Here is a 24484-nt window from a genome sequence, read left to right on the forward strand (position 1 = left end):
TTTTTTTCTGTGCTGTTTCAAAATACATTTGTTTGTTTTGAAATACCAAAATGGCTCAGCCCAAATTAAAGACTAATTCATTGACAGATGGGCAAAAATAATGTATAAAAGCAATAAGCATCCTCAGAAATGTGTGCCTCACCTGACTGCTCTCTAGGTCAAAGAATAATTTAAAAATAACAACTTTTTTTAAAAAAATTTCAATACAATCTCCTTCTAAAAAATCCAAACCACATTTCAAAGATGATCTTGGTCACAGGATTCTACTGTTGTTGGGACTCCCAGAGATTTTTCTATTTTTGCCCTGTGTGAACATTCTCTGGGAAATGAATTTCTAGCCCATTTGAATATGAGAGAAGGAAAGGACCAGCAGGTAACTCACTAATAAATGCCACAAGCCCAGAAGTTAGCGACAGCCTCGCTTCAACACTAATGATGTCTACTATTTAACCAATTATGTGCAGACACTAATGCTGAGAACCTTACATGCAACATAATTTAACTCTCACAATTACTCTAGAGAAGTTGATAAGACCCTAGGTTTACCTATGAGAACACTGAGGCTAAAGGAAACATAACTTGTAAGGGAGGAACATAGTAAGAACCTTTAGAGTCTGATCTTTAAAAAAAAAAAAAATCACGCTACCTCTTAACAAGGAAAAAAATCACTCTCATTAATTTAAGCTATCTCTTCTCATCTTCCTCATTTGGAAGTGGTCAGAATCTGCAATGAACATGTTTATGGATTTGAAAATATATCTTAATTCTTTTGCCTGCCTAAAATCTTCCCTAGAACTCCAAGTTGGTCTCAGTTTCTAAAATGTAATTAGTGATATAGTGATTTACCAGAACCTGTAAAAATGGTCTCTCTTCATTCAGTAATTAATTTACAAAACATGTTATCAAGTGCCTCTTTGTGCCATGCACTCCTCTGTTTATCCACAGAGGTGAAAGAATACTATTCCTGTCTTGAGGAACTGAAGAGACATGTAATAAATGTTGCAGCAATGTAACAAATTCCATCTAATAACAGAGAACTAAGGAAGGGACTACACGGAACATGATAGAGAAAGTGCCAACTCTTCCATTAGCTTTGGGGAAACTTCCAGAAGGAGGTGACATTTCATTTAAGTCTAAAAGCAGAGTTGAAATTTCTCAGATGATCTCAATAGGCAATTGTCAAAGGAGGGAGGACAGGTTGAAGCACATTGTAGATTTCCATCTGAGAACATGCTTTGGTTCCCGCTGTCATGTGAATAACAAATAAACGAAAGAGAAACATCTAATTTTCACTGACTCTACCTGCTCATGATAATACCAAATGAATAGTAACTGTATGGGAGCAGCATATGCAGTATCAGTAGCCTGAAACCAGATGACAGCAGAATTAATCCATGAGATGTTTTCATCTCATTAGTTCAAGTGCATGTGTGTGTACTGTTATTACTATTTTTGCTTTGTTTTTGTTTCGTAATTAATTCATGGAATTGTCTTGTTTTGTAGGGCGTTCTGACAAATTAGACACGGACCTCACAAAGAGTCACCCTGTAAGATCTAATTCTAATTTACCAGGATCTTTCTTGGTTAAAGCCCCAGCATAAGATTATTCCCCTCCAGACTCTAGAACACAACTTAGCTCAGTATGACAGGGATGAACTTTAAAGCCTAGATGTAAAGTACTGTCCCCAAACCGTAGGCTAAAATGTAGAATGACTTATGAAATTAATGTTCGTTAAACAAAGACTTTGACAGACATAGAAATCTGAATCACTGAAAATAATTTTTAATGCCTTATGTCTAAAATGGATTAACCAATCCATATAGCTTTGTAAGAGAGAAAGTAAAAAATCTAACTTATAGGTTAGAATTAGATAGCCATCAGACTGGATCACACGGGCCACTGATATAAATAAAGAATTTCAGGATTACCTTCTAAAATGGAAATAATGACCCACCTTTAACTGGTCCCTGAAGAGACTCCTGAACTCCACAGACAGAATATATATTCCATTTCACACATACCCATTTTAGAAAGGAGAATGGCTCTCATGATGGATTCCCATGTCAGAGGGCACCTAGTGCTGCCTTTTGGAGCAGGAATTCTGATGCAAGGCTTTTCTAGCTTTATGGGGGCCATGTACAGTCTTAGGGCACAGTGTTGCCACTAAGTGGGCTTCATATCCATCGATCCTTCCAGGTATTATTTCCCTGGACACATGTTGGGTGTCATCACTAAAAAAAATCCTTGCATGAACCCAAGCCACAACTCTGACCACCGCTACTATTACATTATAAACAATGACTATAATATCATTCCTTTTCCTGTTTACCTGTACTTCTAAGAATGATTTTAATTGGATCTGGAGACTAAAACACTGCCATTGTTTCAGAGAATGGCCAGAGTTCTTTGTCCTCTGTTCTTTAAGCTGGGCAAAGCTTTTAGCTCTAAAATCAACAATCCAAGAATACGATGTAATATGAGCAGATGGAGTCTTTTCTACTGCAGAAGACAATGTATTGCCAAAAAGCAAAAGCAAAGAAGAAGGGGGGAGGGGAAGGAGGAGGAAGAGGAAAAGGCAGGAAGAAGAAGAGGAGGGGAACTTCATGAATTTCTGACCTTAACAAAATAATTTTCAAATTTCACCTCTTGCCATATTGATCCAAGTGTGTTCCAAAACAGTACCATCAACAGCGCAGCTCTCCTTGGGGTACACAAGGAACTGGTGAGTAGTGATGGAAGTAAGTAATTGAATTCACTGAAGAACAGCTGAAAATGTCCCTCTGAGAAGGGAATTGGTATCCATATTTAAATTTTGATTGTATCTAAATGATTCCCAATTTCTTACCCATTCTGCACAGTCAGATTTCACAGAACCAGTGGATTTTGCTGTTAATAATCACAGAATTTTTATCTGTTCTCCTCCGGTCTCCATTCTAAATATAGCACATTAAGATCATCCCAAATAAGAATAGGGTTTAGGACAAAAATCTCAGTCCTTTGAAACACCCACATTACTGTTATTTATTTAAAATTCATTTCCACACTTACTGAATCTGTGCGGCTCTGTTTCACCAGATCCCACTTAATGCTCATACATTTAGTATTAGTAAATTGGTCCCTTTGGGAATCTGAACTTAGGCGCACATAACGCTGCATCTTGGAATTCATAATTCTTTCATAATCACCCTCCACTTGGCATCTGTGAACTCACAAAGGCAGGTTTCCTCAGTGAGGATCTGTTCAGAGTCCAATATTTACATAAACAATTTCTGTTTGGAGTGTAGGTTCCTTCATGCACCAATAACTGCTCTATCTATGTAGGTCTCTAAATTTCATGTTAAATAAATTTTAGCACTACAGAAATATTTCAAGCCATCTTCACCATTGTTTTCAGCATGAAAAGTCATACAGATAGTCTAAAGAGGTATTCTGTGAATTTTTAATGGAATAAATGTAAGTACAATTTGAATCGTAAGTATTATTTGAGTTGCAGGAATAATTTCGGCATTTTTATGTTACCTTTATCCCCAGATAAAAATATCTTTGGGAGTAGGAACTATTTACCTATCCAGAACATAGTCCAGCAAATACCCACTGAATTAACATTTTAGTCAACCTGAGTTTGTCCCCTTATAAAATAAAAAACATGATTATGATTTTTTCAGGCAAAATAGAACATTGACTTTATGTCCTTCTTTTAATTGTGCACTCACTATATGCTTAAAATTTCTGCTTATCAAATCATCAGTGAGCAAAAGGAATTATATGCAACCTTGCTGTGGTTTGGTAAAGACAGCAGCCATCAGTGTAAGTAGGTATTACCTCTCTATAAAATAATTTACCACCATAAATGTAAAGTCTTTTAAAAATAATAGATACACATTACTATATATGAAGTAGATAAACAACAAGGACCTGATATATAGGACAGAGAACTATATTCAGTTTCTTGCAATGAGCTGTAATGGAAAAGAATCTGAAAAAAAAATACATATATATATATATATATACACATATATATGTATGTATGTGTATAACTGAATCACTTTGTTGTACATCTGAAACTAATATTGTAAACTGACTACACTTTAATAAAAAATAAGAATAATAAAATAAAATAAAATAAAAAACAAAAAGGCCTAATCTTTGACCCAAATTTATGTAGAAAAGTGTTTTTTCTAAAGAAAATAATTTGAGGTTTCAAGGATACTAGGAAAGGATATTCACGTGGCATTGCTTTAAAAGTTGATACAAATGGGAAAACCTCCATGTCTGTCGATAGGGGGTTGGAGAAGGCAGTTATGGAACATTCACACCGTGTAAAAATGCAACCGTGCTCTTGGCCCGAGAAAGCAGAACATGACTCCCTGTCCCTGAAGGGTGGGCTATACATAGTGACTCGTGTCTGAAGAGTACAATCTGGAGTTCAGGGTAGGGAGTGACTTCACAGCGGAGAAACTGGACACACGGACCTTGGTCAGGATCAAGGTTAACACCGCAGTTCATGTTGATAGCATGTACTCTTGACATGAAGCGTTGAAGATGGCTCTTCACCTTTGTGGGCTCCCCCCCCAGAAACCCATCACCCCAGTCTAAGCATGAGAGAGGCATCAGACAAATCCCAGCTGAGGCACATTCAATAAAATTCCTGACTAGGACTCCTCAACACTGTCAAGGTCGTCAAAAACAAGGAGAGTCTGAGAAATCGTCCCAGCCTACAGAAACCAAGGGACACAAGACCACTTTTAGGAATTTAGTAATGTGGGATCCTGCGTGAGATCCCGGAACAGGAAAAGGGCAGAATGGAAAAACTAGTCAAATCGGATTAAAGAATGGAATTTAGTTAATAGCAATGTATCAGTATTGGTTCACTAGTTGTGACCAGCATGCTATAGTGCTATGATATTAAATTAGGTGAAACTGGTTACAAGGTATATGGGAATTCTCTGTACTGGATTTACAATTTTCCCACAAATTTAGAACTATTCTAAATTAAAAAGATGATTTGAAATAATACAGTCATGAAAAAAGATGATAAATAAACGTGTGCCCCACTTCCAGATTAAATTCGGTGTTGCCATGTGCCCTCACGGTGCCCTGAACTTCTATCGTAGGGCACAGATCACACGTATTTGATTTTTCAATTGTCTCTTTCCTGCTTCATGAGAGTAGAGGCTAATTCTACTCTGCAGAATTCTCCTAACACTGTGCATGACACATACAAGGTGCTTGGTAAATACCTATTAAATAAATGAATGGATTACCATGCTGTCAAGTAAAAATGAAAAAAAAATAAATAAATTACAAAACACTGTGTAAAGCATGCTGTATCACATGGTAACTAGCCAACCTTGGGCAACTCAGTCCACAGCTCTGAGCCTCAGTTCCTCCATCTTTCAAACAAAGATGATCATTGCCCATATCCCATAGGTTTGTTCTGAGGATTCAAGGGTTAACACACATAAAATACATTGTTCTTTCCCCCCTCCACTCTTTGTCGCTCCATCATCCAAATGGAGTGGTTAAAACTATACATACATCTTAGAAGCTACATACCTAAAGTGAACAATGTTTGCCACTTCCAGATATGTATTTTTAACCATTTTCAATTTACTTTTGTTTATCTCTGTTCATTATTTTTAGATATGAAAATATATTACACTTGCTAAAAATATCAATAAAAAGAAAAATAAGTAAACATACATATGCATGCACCGAGAGACATAGCAAAAATACACAGGATATTATTCTGGCCTCCAAATAATTTACAACTAGCTGAAGAAACAAGAGACAAAACTGTTGCTGGAAAGTTGAAGAACCACTCAGTAAAGCAATACAAAGGATGCCTTACAATAATCTCTGATGAGCAGGCAAGTGACCAGAAGAAGCAACCATTAGGACAGTACATGAGACAAAGGATGAGGCTATGAGATGACAGCTGGGGACAGAGTGGCAGTTCAGGTGGTCCTACAGGAGGGACAGCGTCAGGGAAAGCACAGTTAATGGAAGCTCAGGTGTGAGAGGCACAAAGTATATCCTCACATCAGTCTGGATTCTTTAAGTCCCCAAGTCCCCAAGTCCATGTTTTTAAAAACTCCTGATTAATAAAACACTCATCAAGCCTTCCTAATCCACTCCCATTGCATAGAAAGAGGAACAAAAGATCAAAAGAAGCCTAACCTGATTTCTGAATTTACATTTCCAACGCGAGTGACGCACATGTCCGGATGGTCACCCTCATGTGACCTGCAGATGTGAGTCACAAACGGCTGGAGATGCAGAGCTGGCACCACCCAGAGCAGCTGGAAGCAGACCCAGAATGACAGGCCAGCCGCTCCCCCTCCTGGGGCAGAAACAGCTCCCTCCACATCAGAGGGCAGCCCAGGGTATCTTTAGGATGCCAGGCTCCCAGACAGCAGGGGAGTGAAAAGCAGCGGGCCGCTAATCTCGCTTCATGACTTGACAGCACATCGTGGGGTACATGCTGTCTCCCATTCCCCCAGAAAAGAGTACCCGTTTTGTCTACGAGGAGAATTTATGGACTTTTAAAAATAGATTTTGCCAAACAATCGTGTGGGCAAATGCTGACTTGCAGTCTGGGAGCGATCTCTTCGTCAGGCCCAGCAAGATGAAAGCAGGTTCTATTTTCATCGTGAGAGAGCTGCACGCGGGCGTGGAAGCAACAAAGGCGAAATTCACCTTTCCTCTCCATCGAGCCGAGCCCCTCACCAGCCTAAGCGGGGCTGGCTCCAACAATCACCAAAATACCGTGCGCGGGGGGCGCAGCGGCTTCTGCTTGAAGAATGGCACCGTGGGGCTCTGAATCCAGGACAGGAGGATTTCCCAGTGCCCAGCTCCGGCTCAAAGGACAGAAAAATTCTTTCCTACTCTGATGTGCCAGGAACTTGACAGTAGAATAGTATTAGCAGCAAGAGCCGCAAAAGTACAGTGCATCCCAGACAGGCAAGAATGAAAAGAGGACACGGATAAAGCCTGCTCCGAGAGTGTCAGGGATTGGTTCTTTTTTTGATCTCTTTGGTTTTACCCCCAGGGCAGATTGTGCCCTGCAAGCCTGGAGTCTAAGAGTAGTTTCAGTATATTTCTTTCCTGGTGGGGAGGTTTAAAAAATGTTTTTTAACACGTGTAGGTATGTTATGTATTTTGCTCTGTTATGAACTGCTACAGGATAGTATTTTTGAATGTTCACATGGTACCTCTCATGTAAATATCTCCTTACAACAATGAAGCTGAACCCAAGGAGCCCAGTGGTGCGCTCCGCCTCTGGCAGGTTAGTGCGAAATTCGATTTGTACCAATCAGCCTCTGGCTACTGAAGCATGTAATATACTACATGTGACAATTCCCTGTCTCACGACATCCACTTTTCCCCCCCGGAGGTTCCCTGGTGCCAGCTAACTGGGAGCAATCACCACGGTGAGAGAATTCAGTATAATGAAGGGTCAAGTTCAAAACCCATTAATAATGAAGCTGACGGTGAGGATCCTACCAGTACTAATACGAAAAACGGCAGCTAATAATTATTGCATGCCTACTATGTGCCAAGCACAGTACTACATGCTTTACATAGATGATTTCGCTTTACCTCCAAAACAATCCCATAAGGTAGATATAATTATTATTGCTGTTTAACGGATGGGGAAATGGAGACAAGGAACTGGATCAGTCTGCACAAGGTCACACTGTGGTATCAGTGGAGCTGGAATTTGAACTTGGGCAGTGTCAGCCCAGAGGCCACACTCTGGTCCACCGCTCAGATCACACCCATATCCTCCCCAAGGCTTTGTTTACAACCCTTCAGTGCAGACAGGAAACAGAAGCCCCTAAGTGGAGACAGGGCCCATCGGATTTCACAGGCAGTACATGTGGACACCAGGCTCCCCTCAGGTCCAGCAGAAGAGCCACTATTCTGCAGCTGCTGGGTCCGTCCATCGCACAGCGGGCGTGCAGCAGCCTGTGAGGGCAGCCTGGTGGAGAGAGGTACCGTAATTGCCGGTGTGGGAGGCAGAGAGCGGGCACGAGGGAAATGACGTGTGTTCTCCCTCCCTGCTGTGCGGAGCTCCACATTTGCTTCCTCTCCATCTCAGAAGCTCAGCAGGACCTGGGGAGCCAAGCCGAGGCAGGAGGGACAGTCCTTCCCTGGCTATGACAAGCCCTCTGTCAAGAGCCTTCTTATTTGGCCACTCAGCTTAAGTTTCCGTTTGGGAAAGACCACTCTGTGTCCTCGTGCTTCCCGAATCCTTATCAGCCAGGAATGTAGTCACACGCCTCTCTGTCTGAAAACCCTCTGCTGTGGATCACGATTCTTTGATTCTTTAATGCATTCGTCCATTCAACAAATGTTTACCGAGTACCACTCTGTCTCAGGCACCATGTAGCTGGAATAAACGATGAATGAAAAACGCCATGGCTAACTTCAAAGGGTTCAGCAATGATTAAGGAATACAAAACTCTGGTCCCTCTACAGATGTGTATTGATACATCCTACAGAGCACAGATGTCTCCGTGGGGAAGGAAGGAGGGGGAGGAAGGGGGCAGGGGGATAAGACGAATTTCCTAGGGAGCAGCGTCTGTGTGACAGTCCCTGTCCTAGATGCTTTCCACACATCCAATTTAATCCTTCCTCCAGTTCTGAGAGGCAAGTACTGCAGCCCCTTTTTCACAGCCACCTGAGGGACAGAGGTTCAACACCATCTGCTCCCGATGCAATGAAGGCTTCACAATTCCTACCTGGGAGCCCCTGGGGGGCTGAAGCCCAGCTGGACTAGGAAGCTCTCGGGGGCTTGTCTTGAAGCTGTATTTGCAGAGAGAATATTTCTATTTACTTAGGGACACCACACATCCCAGTGTCTTCAGGGCAGACCTGGTTCATGCCAGTGGTCCCTCAGTAATGATTATGAACTCCTCTTTTCACTTTTAAGTGTTCCATTTTGATGCTAAATTACATGGGCATCCTATTTTGGCTTCAGTTTTACTCTTATTTGAATTGGCTTGGTGAAGACTGGTGGACATTGTCAGAGCTAAACCTTCTGTTTCCCAAGCCAGAACTTTGGAGTTCCCAGAGCCAAAAGGGTGGGATTCTTCCCCAAATTATGCAACTCCAGATCCAGTGCTCTCTCCCCCCAGCACATCTGCTTCTTCTGAGAATCGCAGCTAGAGAGGGACTTAGAATCTGACTCCCAAACCACATCACTCTATTGGCCTAAACTAGTTCTTCTCTGTGTATTTCAAGTCACAAGGCAGTTAGAGAGCTGAATGGCACAGTACTGGTTCAACGAAGATCATTTCTGAATTAGCTGCCCATTATTAGGAAGTCAGAATAAAGATCAATTAACAGACCCATCAGAAACTCAAGGAGCCCACATACAGACATGGATCAAGTACAGCTTCGCTCATCCGCCAAAAAGTCAACACAATTTCTAATTTATCCAACCACACGTGGGATGATGTGCACAAAAGAAACAAAGGAAAACATCATGAAGCTTGCAACTGTCGGCTCTCTCTGTGCTGGGCCGTTCCATTACGGAAGTCCCAAAGCACTGAGCAAAGCACTAAATTACGTACAGGTAGTGGCTGCATATAGGCTGCCAGCCGGCTTTCCGCAACATCCCCCATATGGCTAGGAACACTTGTGCCAGTTAATTAGCACTGGCATTAATCGAGAGAAGGAACATTGACCAGGACATCGAGGTTATCCTTAGACTATTTCAGTGTGTCATGTGATCATTCCTTCCATCTGTTATCAACATACCTCACACTTAATCCAGTAAATAAACTCCCTACCATTTTAAGCAAATGGATTCCATTTTGCCAGGTCTCTTTAGACTTTGCAAATCTCATTGTTTTTTTTTCCCCCTTCAATCTATATTCTGAAGTGTCACAGTGTCCTGATGTGAATTCAAGGACAGGAGCCACCCCTTCCCCCATCCATGGAACCCTGGGGAAGGAGCCATTAGAGGCTGGAGGAATGAAAACAACCACATGCCATCGCTCACTCAAATGCATATTTTTCACTTTGCAGCTACCCTACAAATCTGCCTTGTTTTCTTTCCATGCTCACAATTCTGCTGAAAGCACGCAGAAAATAAAGCCCATTATTCAAATGAATTTCACCGGGCACTAAAAATGTGACTGAGTTTAGACGGAAACCCATTTCAAAAGGGCTCTCCTCTGAAATGGATGATGCCTCGCTAGGTATAAAACACTCGGGTACTTAGAAAAGCAGATAGGAAATAGTCCAACCCCCAAACACTTCATTGGCAAATTGACTCATCATAGATTTAGACCCAAAGTAGATTTCCAATTCACTTGCTAGAAGGATAGAGAGCCCATGCATTTTTAGCAACACTGATAAAAATCTTCCCTGAGAAACTTGTCTTCAAGAGTCTGTTTTCTTACCCTAAGAAAAGCTCTATATTCAATATATGATCAATCTCTAACATTTCTCTATCGACCTCTTCCATAGACTTCTTTCCTCTCCAACACTACCTCCAAGGCCAACTCTCATTAAATTGAGGAATATGTACATCGTTTGCCCAGTACACGAGATGGCCTTTAGGAAGAGACCAAAACCACTTGAAAGCTACATGAGGTCATCGCGTGTTGGTCAGATGAAAGGAAAAATAATGCCTGATCATGGTGGAACTTCTCTCAGTGCTGAGACATCTTAGAATAATGAGTAGAAAGCACTGGACCTGACTCAGGAAGATCAGGGTTCAAATCCTGCTACCTCCAAAATGGCGACCTTGGGAAAATGGCTTGATCTCTTGTGGCTAAAAGAAAAAAAATGACAATAAGATCTCTATTCTCTCCAAATGACAGAGTAGGCTTGAGAATCCAGTGTGATAACGGGCACTTTTATCACCACCTGACTCACTGGGGATGTGGCTTGTAGTGATAATCAAGGTTGGTTCCCTTCTCTGTTACTTCATATAAAAGGTATTACCTAACCCTGCAATTTAGTTTTAACAAAAAGTACAACTTAGTCCTTCGGGTAGCTTAGTGTGATGAAGCGGACACTTACTGGTCTAATTTTACCCCAAGCACAGGGAAAATCCAAAAGTCATCTCAGGAGCCAATTAATCAGAGAGAGATAATTAAATTTTACACATTGGACTAAGTTTTAACTAGGACACTAGAGCTACCTTGAGGATTACATAGCGTTTCTTGCTCTGGGGAAAATGAAATTCGTACGATTATACAATTGGCCAGTTCAACAAATGCTTATTGATGATCTGCTTCGTGCCAGGTCCTGCACACTCTGGATACGGATGGGACTTTAGACTTTCCCTGACTTGGAAAGCCACGTGGTCCAGGAGGCAAAGTCAAACACACAGACATGATGTGATACATGACCAGTAAATGATGAGATAGAGGTCCACAGAGAACTGGGGGATGGTTTCCTATAAGGGATGCCAGGTTTGAGTCAAGATGAGGGACTAGGAAACAGGAAGGGGATGCCAGGCAGAGGGAGCAGCACTAACAAGACCCTACACGGAACCCTTCCAGAGAGCGAGACGCCGTTCCTTTTTACTGGAAAATAAACGTGAAAGCAAAGTCTGGGACATGAGGCTAGGGAGTATGACAAACAGATAACCTAAGAATAGGAGAAATGGTGCCACGAACTATCCGAGGATTCTTTACTTTACCATCAATACATCACACAGTTTTTTCTTAAAATGAAGATCAAAACAGACAAGCAAAATGCATTCCCATTTGTAAAGCCCAGGCTTACGGTAGTTTCCGAAGAAAGCATCTATTACCCAAATAAGGAACAGCGGGATACACACAAAGATGGAGACAACAGCCTCAGGGATGCTGAAAAGCATCCTTTGACTGAAACTCACAAAACACTACTTTAGAGTTTAGAAGGAAAAACCTGGAGTGTAGCAATCCTGCTCTCACCTCCTCAGTTTATTGATTGGAGTAATTTGCAGTCTCTCAATCTAGAACCCATTCATGAAAAAGTAAATCCTCTCCCTTCTGCCCTACCAGGAAAGCCACTGCCTTCACCTCCAGGATGATGCTTCAGAAGTCTAACATTCCTACCCTATTCATCAGTGATATGTGTAAATATTTGAACAGTTATTAACGAAAGCTCAGGCTGAAAGGTAGTTGTTCATCTGGAAAGTGTCTGTAGATTGAATAATTCTGTTTATAACTCATGGTCATTTCCTTCCACTTTCTCATCACAATTTACCACGTGGGACACACTGGCCCATGGTTGTCCTGTGTGTTCTGGTTTAACCAAGGCTCTTGTACAAACTAAAGTCTACAGCACAACTTTAAACATTATATTGCATATTATTCTTCTCACAATCTTCCCTAAGAACACCCTCCCCCATTCACAGGCTCACAGGGGTCTCCAGAAGAGAATCTAAAACATGAAATTGTATATTTCAAATACCTGAATTGGAAAGCAGGATACAATGTTCATTTTATTTTTCACTATTTTGCGGGTTAGTCTTCTGCCTCCCCTCCCTCCTCAACCCCTCCAATGCGTTCCTCATCCTTGTCTGCTTGACTCTACACCTGAGGATGCCCGTGTGCATACAGCCTCACCTGGGCTTTTTGCCTGGGAGCTCCATGTAGGATTCAGCCAAAAGAAAGAGTCATCAGGAAACCAAAGGGGTGATGAGAGAGATTCAAGGCATTTCTCTCCCACTCCCTCCCTGTTTCTGGGCTGCCTTCTTAGCCGCAGCTGTGTCCCTCTACAACGTCACCTCTGATTAAGTGGCTCCCCACTCCCTCCCTTAACCCCATGACATCACCTCTCTTGGGGTAACACTGTGTCCTCTCCTTTTCCTGTGGTCCTAGGCTTAGCTAGGTTTTATGGAGCCCAAAACTTGCAAAATTCAATTTTTAAATTTTATTTAAAAATATATGACCATGGGAACATATCACAGACCTCTCTCAGGACCTTGGAAACAGTCTGTATAATGAGGAACCCTGAATCCTACACATGTTTCGCTGGTAAGTCCCCTCTCTGCTGAAGACTTCCAGTTTGGGCTAGCTTCTTGATGCACTAACATGCCTGTTTCTTCTCTTTACAAGCTCACTCCTCTATAAGGAGACCCTTCATTAAAGTTTCTTCATTCAAACAATCTGTGTCGATTCTGAGTCCCACAGAAATCCTTGCCCATGAGCCAATTCTAACATATTATGTGATGATTTGATGGACAAACTTGCTTTCTTTCCCTTCTGCCTACCTCCCTGGGAGACATGAAATTTTCCTATAACTGAGTCTAAACATTAAGTCTTTCTTTCCAAAAGCAGAAATAAAAAAAATAAACTAGGCAGGACTAGAAGGAAATAGCATTCTCTCTGATGAGCTTTTCCAAGCAGGTCATAAGCTAAATGTATTGGGTCTATCCTCACGAAACATGTAAAAGAAACATGACAGCACCTTTCCAAAGACATGTTTGGTCAACTATGAGTTTTAGCAGCTGTAATTGCAAAGCAGCTATCCAGCATTTTTATTGCTATTCCTTTTGAATAAACATCTTAGTAACCACCCAAAACAAAGCATTATTGTGTTACAGAAGCAGAGAGAACTTTATTATAAAGCCACGTTGGTTTGGCTCGAACCATACTAAGTATACAATCCTGCAGGTGTTTAATGCAGACGTTTGAATGATTAGCCCCTCCCTTTTACTGTAATGTCCAGGGTCTGCATCATTAGACTATAGAGCAAAATCCCCAGTGAAGTGGCCAGAACTTTATTTCCCTGAACATCCAAAGCCCACTCAGATGTTTGTTCCTTTTTAATTATCTGAACCATGGCATTTCTTATGTCCACAGACGGAAAACTGGGTAGCAAAAGAAATGGTGGCCATTTTACAATGGATTCAAGTTGTCAAACGACTTCACCTTCCAAAGTTAGAAACTCTAAGAGCTACGTGCCAAGAAGAAAACACAAGGCTACATTGTCACATGTGGAAATATACAATAGTATTCCAGTAACCTCATATGATAAAAGTGCTTCAAATTAGAACAGTGCATTCATTGTTTCAAAGAGTTTTCATAAGACTACGCTGCCCAGTAAGAAATATTCAGTCAAATTTCCTTTGAAATATGTTTTTTTTCCTCTATATCATCAGTTATCCACCTAACCCCCTACAGTTTTGTTTTTATTTTTTTAACTCTTCATAGCAACTTCACAACTAAGAATTTAAATTGCTTATGGATGCTGGCTATCTTGCTTGGCCAAGTTGAAATTTACATTATCAAATTTTGACTACATTAGTGTTTCTAGGATGGAAAAGAAAGGAATGAGAAGATGAGGTCTTCATAGCAAATTCAGCATACTAAATGTGGTGCAGAAAATCAGCATACTTATTTTTTTTTCACTCTGGTAGTTTAGTGATGCTAACTGTGGTAATATCCAGCTTTTATATATTGCATATTCACTACTTAATTGCACATTTATTAATATGTTAGTAAACAAAAACATATGTGTTAAGTATGGTCATTTTAAAGGCTTTTTTTGGACAATTTTGTACTATTTGTAATTTAAATGTAATATATATTCTTTTATATTTTAAAGAATTCTAGAAGTTTCTTTCATACTGTTTACATTTAAGATCTTCTAGAACGAGCTCACAATTAAATGTTTAATTTGAAGAGGTTTAAATAAAAGCTTGAAATATTCTCAATAATTACATAACATAATTTTTGGCATAATTCTAATAGACGCCAATAAGCAATATAAATGCTCATTAACAAAGCAAATTAAGATGGAGAATAAGAATAGAAATAGAAAGCATGTATGTATTTATCTCTACAATGTTGTGAAGAAATAGACTGTTTCCTATGAAGAGGCAATATTCTGTTCTTTTTCCTTTGTAATAATTATAACATGTTAGAAAGCTGAGTCTGGTTTCTCTATTTCCTAACTCCTAAGAGGCGGTTCTAAGAAAAGATATTTACAATAATTGAAGATCCACGGAAATTATCTGATACTTAACACCAGAGCCTAGTATTATATTCACTACCAGGAAACAGCTGCACATAAATTCTCAGTTCTGCTGTTGTCTTGCTCTTTGCATCAAGCGTCCCTGGATATCAGTATTTGCTAGAAGAGATATCAGAGTGTAGCTAATAAGAAAAAGCAGAGGTAAAAAGGCAGGAACATTTCATTTTTCTTGAAACAGCATCTTTCTTTTGAGGAAAAGTTATACTTCAATTGAGGAGATAACCAAAATGTTTATCTACATTCAATTTAAGTTCAAATCAAGGTCCAAGGATTAAATACCAGTGTGGTTATTTGCAGCATTCCCTCAAAATGGGAAAACTAGCCAAGATGGTGATTTTCTTTTATTGATGCTTTTAAAACGTATTCAAAACACCCCATACTTGTGTTACTACTAATAAATGTTAATTCTTTACCCTAGAAAACCTCTGGAAATACACACAGCATCTGCCCAGAATATAAAACAACGTTGATTTATGCCTTGAATGTAGAGTTACAATGAATAACAAAGAAATTCATTATGATGGCATAAAAATATCAAAATAAATTTCTCCCTAGTATCTATACCACATTGTAGGTTATTAATATCATTATTCATGACAGGCTTAACTACTGATGTAAAGGAACAATTTTCTTTATTACTATGCATTCCTCTAAAATTGGTTAGTTGGGCAAGGGCAGAAATCTTGGTAAGTTAGAGTGAATATTCAGGTAAACACAGCAGTGTTAGATGTACCTGAAAGGAACTCTGCATTGGTGAGAAACATACAGGAGTAAAGTAAAAGGCCTGGGATGTACCTCATTTATTAATATTTTTATTGAGTAATAAGAATAATCGCTGATATGTACTGAGCACTTACTGTGTGCTAGTCTTCGGGGTACATAGAATAGGTGCCTTATTCCCCTTTACTCACATGATTCCATGGGCTGGAAATTGTATCTTCATTTTATAAGTGAAAAAAAATCAAAACAGAGAGATTTTAGGCAACTGCATGTGGACAAAGAGCAGCAGTAGGACCAGAACTTAGGTCTTCCTAACTCCCAAGTCCTTTCTCTAAATCAGAAGTCAGGAAACTTTGTTAAGAGCCACGTATTTTTTTGGCTAATATTTTGGTAAATATTTTTGGCTTGGTGGGTTGTATGTTTTCTGTGGCAACTAGCTACTGAACACAACGATCGTAGAGCAAAAACAGCCTTTGACAATGTGTCCAGGAATGAGTAGGTCTGTGTTCCAGTAAAATTTCATTTAAGGACTCTGAAATTTGAATTTCATATAATTTTAATATTTTTAAATTGTATTCTTCCTTTTTCAATCATTTTAAAAATATAAAAATTATTCAACAGATGAATGATAAAAAAGATGTGAAACATATACACACGTATATATACATATATACAATGGAATACTATTCAGCCATAAAAAAGAATGGAATCATGCCATTTGCAGCAACATGGATGGACCTAGGAATTATTATACTAAGTGAAGAAAGCCAGACAAAGACAAATACTATATGATATCACTTATATGTGGAATATAAAAAATAGTTTAATTGAACTTATTTACAAAACAGAAATAGGCTCACCAACATAGAAAACAAACTTATGGTTACCAAAGGGGAATGGGGGAGAGATAAATTGGGAGTATGAGATTAACAGATGTACACTACCATATATAAAATCCATAAACAAGGATTTACTGTATAGCACCAGAGAGTATATGCAATATCTTGTAATAAACTATAACAGGAAATAATTTTTTAAAAAGAATATAGAGACATGCATATATATCTATAACCGACTCACTTTGCTGTACATCTGAAATTAACAGAATATTGTAAATCAACTATATTTCAAAAAAATAGCATTCTTAGCTCTCAGGCTAAAACAAAAACAGACAGTGGGCTAGATCTGGTCAGGGGGGAGGTAGGGGGCAAAACCGCTCTGGACTAGTACTCTTCTAATTTTAATGTACATACACATCACCTGGGGATCTGGTTAAATGCAATTTTGATCCAGGAGGTCTGAGGTGAGCTCTGGAACTTCTGAGTTTCAATCAAACTCCTAGGTGATGTTGATGCTGCTGATCCCTGGACCAGCACACTCTGCAGAGCAAAGCTCTACACTACAATGCTCTCCTAAGCAACCTCTAAAGATGCTAATTTTCCTGTATCCAGGGCTTTGGTTAGTGACCTCACTGAAGCACACGGTCAAAGCTGGGAAGCTTCGAGTCCCCTCCCCCGTCCTTATTGCACCATCTCTGAATTCTCCTTCTAGAGCTTCCTCTCCACCTCTTCTCTGCCTCCTCTCCATCCTCAATGTCATTGCCCAGTAACATCTTCCAAACATCTTCTAGTCTTCAGTTCCTTCTCTCTGAAGTCTTTCCTCTATTTGGCAATCTAGGACTTTTCTCTTTAAATTAAAATAAAATCCAAATATCTCCCTCCCTAACTCACCCTCGTCTCAGTGGTGGCCCGGGGCACACAGAATAAGATTCAAATGCTAAATTCTTTGGCTTCCCCATACCCACCTTACCAATTTCTTCTTGCACCATTTCCTAATGATAATCCTGATAAGAACAGCCCCAAACTTTTGTTAAGTTCTTATCAACTAGAAGGTGCAAATGTATTTCTTTTCATCTTGGCTCCAGATTACTGTATGAGGTTAAGTTCTCTTATTTCTATTTTACAGATAAGGAAACTGAGACATAAAGAGCTTCAGGTGCCCAGAGTTACAGAGCTCACAAACAATAGATGTGAAGCTTGGATTTGAACCAGGTGTTTTGACTCCAGAGCCCACAGCCTACCAACTAAGGTATACTCCCTCCCAGAGCCGCTTCATGCACTCATCACACTGAGCCACTTGAGTCCCTGATGTGAGCTGTGGCTTTGCAGTCGCTCATCTCTGCCTACAACCTCCTTTACTGTCATCGTCACTGGCCTCCTCCTCTCTCAGCGCTCAGCCCCCCCAGTCACCATCTCTCACAGTTTCCTTTGTTTCTCTCTCTCTCCTCATGGCACAATGATGCCCACAGAGTCATTATTTTTCCTGTGTCTGTTTCCCCCACCAACGCTGACCTCCCTTAAGGCAGGGTCTCTGTTTTATTTTCCTCTAGTAGTGACATCAGTTAACACCATGCACGGTAGGTAGTAGGTGTTCAATAAATATGTGATAGATGAACAAGAGATTTGAGGAATAAATAAATGGAAAGGAAATCAATTTAACAAATCATCTTTAGCCTGATTTCCACATCTGTATAAAGGAGGGATCAAATCAGATAAATTCTAAGTTGTTTTCATCAGAACCCATCACATATTTATTCATTCATTCACGCCCATGTGTATTAAGTGTCTACAACTGGCTGGGCATGATTCTAGATCCTGAGGGTACAACAGCAGAGGGAGAAAAGACCCTGCCCTTGTGCCCTTTGCAGTCTGATGGGAGAGAGGGAACATTGTGGGGCAGTGATAAATGTCATAGAGAAAAAAACAAAACAAAACAAAAATGACTAAAAGAGCACTCTTTTAGACAGATACGCAGATAACAAAAAGGACACCTATTTAGAGATGACATTTATAGTTGCATTAATCAAATTCTATGTGTGCAAGAAAGAATCAGCACCTTCTGGTCTTTAGAGAATGTGGATTGCCAATATGGCGGGAATATGGAATGATGACAAAAGGAGAGAGGGACGTTGAGTTTAGGTTGATTACACTGTCCAGTCAGGGTCTCAAAATTGTAGTAGTTTTGCAATTGATGTATTTGGTTGCTGGCAACCCATTCCTGGGTGTGCATTTAAATAAAGACACTGCAAATAAGAGAAGTAAAGAGCTGTGAAACAACTTTCTATGGTTTAAGAAACAGTTATCTTATGGAGGAATGGAGAGTTATACTTGTTGAATTACATGTGAAAAGCACAAAGGATTTAAGCTCATTCGATTCAAATTTAAATTAAGTTCCAAGTATTGGATTATTTTAACAACAATCATCATTCTGCTTACTTTTCATTTTACCTACTGATCATTTTTACTGTACAGAAGATTGTAGTTACAATAAAAATAGAAGCATTTTTATAGGAGGAAAAAATATATATAATCTGAAATCCTTATGAAATTTTCATAAAACCCCAGTAAGATAAACTTGTAAATTAGTGTATGGAGATTTAAAACAGCTGAGAACTTGACTTCAGACCAACCACATATTTATAGCAAAAACAGATATGAACCCAGGGGCCTAAACATAGTTTTCAAGTTTATAACTCAGAATTTTCTTTCCCTTGTTTAAAATTCTGCTTTGCTTTAAGTAAATGTATCTGTATCAGCTGTAATCTACTCTGACAATTCATTTAACCTTCATGGGATCAATTTTGCTCAAGTGCAGTGCAGTTTTCAAATAAATGGTCTTATGTGGATATCAGTACCTATGTTTGTGAGTGTGACTCATTGCCCTTTCTATAAAAAAATAGAAATATAGAAATATAAATTATTTTTTCTTATAGAAATATGTTTGCTAATAGAAAATAAAGCTAATGGAAAATAGGTAATAGAAAATATAGTTTTTGTACTTGCAATATTTATAGTAAAATCACTTCTAAAAAGTGCTTAAATTTATAAAATGGAATTGTCTTTAGAAGAGACTCACGCATAAAATAAAAGTAGATTAACAGATAGATTAAAAGTAAAATAGATTAATAGATTTAATATGCCCTTCCCACCAAGGGAGGCTAGAAAAATGTTAGTAGAGATACACCCAAACAGAATCCTAGCTGCCTTAATTTCTTGAAGACTATGTTTGTTAGTATGCTTTATACCCAAAGGGTTTATTAATATTGACAGAAGGAGCAGAATTTGGGACATATCCTAGAACTCCAGTATGCAAATAAATGACTTTAGCTAGTACCCTTCACTTAGGAAAAAAATTTTAAAAATGAAGCCTTTATCACTCTGTGTTCCATTCTGCTCCAAGCACAAGGTTCTCGGCATTGGAGAGGATCCCCCACCCCTTACTATCTCATCGGGGAATGAATGCAAATGTGACTGCACTGATTGAGGGTAGGCATGGCCCACCATATGGCCTTCTTCAATGGAGTCAACCTGAGGAGGGGCTCTTTGCTGACAGAGAACGAAGCCGGGAACAGAGTGAACACCTGGTCAGATAAAAATCCATCAGGATATTTGAGTCGGCTGCCCAGCATCCAAATTATTTGCAGGCATCAAGTCCAAGGTAAAATGAAATGTGCCCTTCTTGCATATTTCAGTAATGATGCTGGTGTTTGAATGTGTCCAACATACCCCTGAATGGAAAAACCTTCTCCACTGGCCGGTAGGATTATTAACTCCACAGACGGCGGTGATAAGACACGGGGAAGTTTAAGAGATTAGACATTGAGAATCCTCCCGGTCTCCTCAGTGGGGGTAAACCAGCCCAGCATGGCTTTGGGGAAAATTAGCCTCTGTCACTTCGTCTTGGCTGTTTGGTGATGCCCGTTGCCCTGTGAAGCCCTCGGGTGGCTGGGAGGTGTTGGACTCTCCTGTGAAGGTAGGAGAAGAGTGTATGTGACAGGTCAGTCTTTCTCCTTCTTTGCTCTCCAGTCAGCACTCCTTTGTCCTTCTCATTTATAGAGCAGAACTTCTGTATCAGCCAGGAAGGTGACGGCAGCGGAAGATTTCAAATCGTTGGATGCACAAGTTAAAAAGCTACTTATCAGTAAGTGCACCGGGCCATGGTAAGCTCAGTGAGCTCCTGTAATGAGTGCCCAAGAGCAGAGGGGAAACCTTGAGTCTGTAAAAAAGCAACTCAGCCTATAAGCTTGGTCAGCCTGGGCAAATGCTCGAAATGGCGATTTCAAGGCCAGACTAATGAGCTAATAAATTATAGTCACTTCACACGCAACGTGGTATGATTTTTCCTGCTGAGTTGAATCAGGTAGCAATCTAGGCTAACCTTTAAAAACTGATTTGAAATCTCCCAATAAGGTGGCCCGATAGATTCAGCCTCTATTTTAGATATTTGAAGCCTAAATTCTCATCCTTTTGTGTCAGAAATATCTCTAGAGCAGTAGCGATTCTGTCCCCCAGGGGACAGTCGGCAGCGTCGGGAGACACTTTTACTTGTGACTACGTGGTGGCGGGGGATGCTTTTGGCATCCAGTAAATAGAGATCAGGGATGCTGATAAGCCTCCCACAGTGCACGTGACAGCATCCTTCCCCCCGTGAAAAGAATTACACAGCCTAAAACTTCAATAGTTCTAAGGCATTGTTAAGAAATCCTTCTCTGGAGCATACAAACAATAGGTAAACCACAGCTAGTTTGAGTCAAAAGATGAACTGGCAAAATCGGCTCCTAATTTGAAAGGCAGAAATGAGCAAAACCTGTAAGTCCACTTGAGTTCCACTGGGCAGGCCTTGGTCAAATGAATCCTCTACAAAGTCCTGGGCACAATGCACTTGTCCTATAAAAGTGACCAAATGGAAAAAGGAGTAAAATCATCCTGATTTCCAGCAGAGAGCAACATCACCTTGAACTGTGATGTGTCCTGCAGGTGGGTAGGATTTAACGAGCCTGCCCAATTAGCTCTATCACTTCCACCTAGGGTGAAAGTCATCACATTGTTTCAGTGCCTAAGGCTTCAAGCGCCTCTTAATCTGCCCCAATTCATAACAAAATTAAGCATCACTAAAGGAAGTCTTTGCAGTTTCTCTGGGAACCCGATGGACTAGTGGGCTTAGAAGCACATGACAGAACAAGGGTAGTTAGATTAACTACCAGCGCTGATCACTGAGTGCTCTCACTTTGAGATATCAAGGAAAGAATCTATGAATAGTTGCTTTAATTGTTTCTATGTTTTAATTTAGCTAAGTTGACATGTTGGTAGAAAAAGCAAAAAGATGGCTAAAAGGATGTGTGTATGCAGTTTTTCTAGACAGTTTTATTAGAAAAGAAATCACACGTCTGGGCAGGTAATAATGTCAGGAATGGGGCAGTTACACCACTTTGCTGTTTTCATCTCATAACAATACTATTTCTTCAACAAAGATCTGCCATCATAACAGAAGATCTGATGCCAATAACCGTTTGGATTTAATTTCCCTCTGATCAAAATTCCATCAAACTAAAAAGAAGGGCAGAATCTCCTAACTCAAGGCCCAAGGCATGGCAGTTCCCCTTGTGCAGGATTCCAGGGACGTAGCTAAAGCATATGACATGATTTATCCTTATGTTTCTATAGAAACCTGTATGGTACCTGGAAGTTCTTAGCATGCTCAATTGTATCTTCAGGATCTACTGGAGAGACCAACCATCTCCCTTGCTGACCCCCATGTTATCCTTCCTATGGATGGTTGGGACACTGGTAGGTAATTTCAGCATGAATCTAATTTCTAGAGCAACACATGACAATCAGGATGGCTGACAAGGACACATGGTCCCCCACCCTCCCATGTCACCTGTTACTGTGTTATAACCACGTGGTACAAGACCTGGCAATCAGGACAGGCATTGAGTGGCCACATCCTCTGCCCATCCCAAGGATCACAGAGGACTCTCCCACAATCATCCTTCTCCCCACACAGTGACACCAGCCCTAAAGGTGTCCGAGCGAATACTTTAACTAATAGACTGTTTTGAGGGCAGTGGACAAAGAAATGGGTGCAAGGATCATGACCAAAAAAGATAATGAGCATTTGCACTGTTAGATGCCAATTCCAACTAAATCAAATCCCCCCCCACCCCTCCAGCCTGTAAGAAAAGTGCTAGGAAAAGAAATATATCAAACAGTAAATCTGCTGAGAAGGCCAAATGGATCCATCCTCCACAACTCCTTTTCCTTTTTGAAAAACAGCACCAAGAAGAAGTCAGAAGTAGCAAGGGGGCAATTTTCCTTCTAGATAAAATATAGTGGGATGGAAAATCTGGAATATCTGTTTGGCAACAATTGTCAAATTCTGTTGTACACTGTGGGTGAAGGCAAAGCGTGACTGAAAGGGACTGAATCTCGGTCTGGCACCTAAGCCTGGTATGCTCGGACCATGAGGTCACTCGGCCTAAAACCTTCATTTCAAAGAGGAGAAAACGGAAGCTCAGAGAGGGCGAATGATTCATTCAAACATTTCTCCAGTAAGAGCACCACGAAGCCAAACTTCCAACTTCATCAAGCCACCTCCCCTCACTGCTCCACTGTTTCAGGTCCAGTTGCTTAGAAGGTCTCTCTAGAGTCCCCCATGTCTGAGTTCAAGGCTGTCGGGGACAATTTTGACAGCTAAAGCAATCAGTGCGTCCCAGCTTCCAAATCCGAACTGGGTGGTGGAACATGGGGCTGGCTCTTCCTAGCCAGGAAGATATTTGTCTGGCTCCGAGCAATCCCAAATGTCAATACAAGACTCCTATTTGCCCAGGGCTTCCTGCATGAACTTGGTCCACTGAGAGTGTGGAGCCTGCTGGGCACCTGCATGTATAGATTATAGCCTTGCCTGGAGCCCAGGCAGAGGAGGTGATCAACACAATTGCCACGAGTCTGTGCCTTTCTCCTCCTCCATTTCCATTGTCTCCTGCTCTTACCTGAACCCACAGGAAAGCTGCACAGCAAGAAACACTCAAAAGGGGAGGCCTCTTAAGTTCCAGGGACTTGAGCCCCTAGCTGCAAATTTCCTTTCATTCAAAAGAACACTCTCCAGCTTTTTTCTCAGCACAACACTTAGTGTACCCGTGAGGAGGGGAAAGTGTTTCTCGCCAGGAATAAGCTGTAAGTTATATTTGAAAATTGAGATTTCTGAATTGCAATTGGCATCTCTCGCTGCCTTGCGGATGGGGGCCCTCTGACTGCAAAGTGACATTTTGTGATCGGGATTTGGTGGAAACCCCGTGAAAAACCACAGTCAATCAGTTTCTAAAACACAGGCCCCAGAAACTGGGACCCAGCTTTAAATCTAGACGATCTTTTATGATTGTCCATCAGAGGAAAATAGCAAGAAACGTTCATTTTTCAAATTATTCTCCCTCGCCAGTCTCTCTTACTGCTATTACCATGAGCAATATCATTCTTTACCCACTGCAGGAACCTTTTGTCAGCAAAATACCATTGAAAATCTTTACTTTCAAATCTATTCACTCCTGGCAAGAGACAGTCCTGCGTGAACTTTGGGAGTGCCCAGCTCAGTAAACAAGTGACCTTTGGTTGATCGAATCTTCTTGCCTCTTTCATCCACATATGATTTATATTACATGTGTATTTATGTAATGGCTTTGTCTTCTAGCACCTGTAAGCCTTCATAATCATTATTTAAGCCTCACAGTCCATTTGAAATAAGAGATATCTTCCCTTTGTCGAGGTGGAGAAACTCTGAAAAGATTCCGGGTCCACGTGGAGGCAGTCTTGACTCAAGCCCTGGAGAGAGATCAATACATTTCCCAAGCCTCTCCAGGCAGCTTAACTGTCCATAAATGTGTGGCCATAATATTAAGTCCCTACTAACCACATAATTGCATTTATGAACCCTGGC

At 40.5% G+C, this 24484-nt stretch overlaps 1 protein-coding gene across 1 annotated transcript in view; it reads right to left on the minus strand.

Moving 5' to 3' along the window:
* PPARGC1A (PPARG coactivator 1 alpha) overlaps nucleotides 1-24484 on the minus strand; it is a 442764-nt gene that overhangs the window by 144033 nt on the left and 274247 nt on the right. The window lies entirely within an intron of this gene.

Source organism: Camelus ferus, chromosome 2 (genome assembly GCF_009834535.1).
Source record: "Camelus ferus isolate YT-003-E chromosome 2, BCGSAC_Cfer_1.0, whole genome shotgun sequence".
NCBI classification, from domain to species: domain Eukaryota; kingdom Metazoa; phylum Chordata; class Mammalia; order Artiodactyla; family Camelidae; genus Camelus; species Camelus ferus.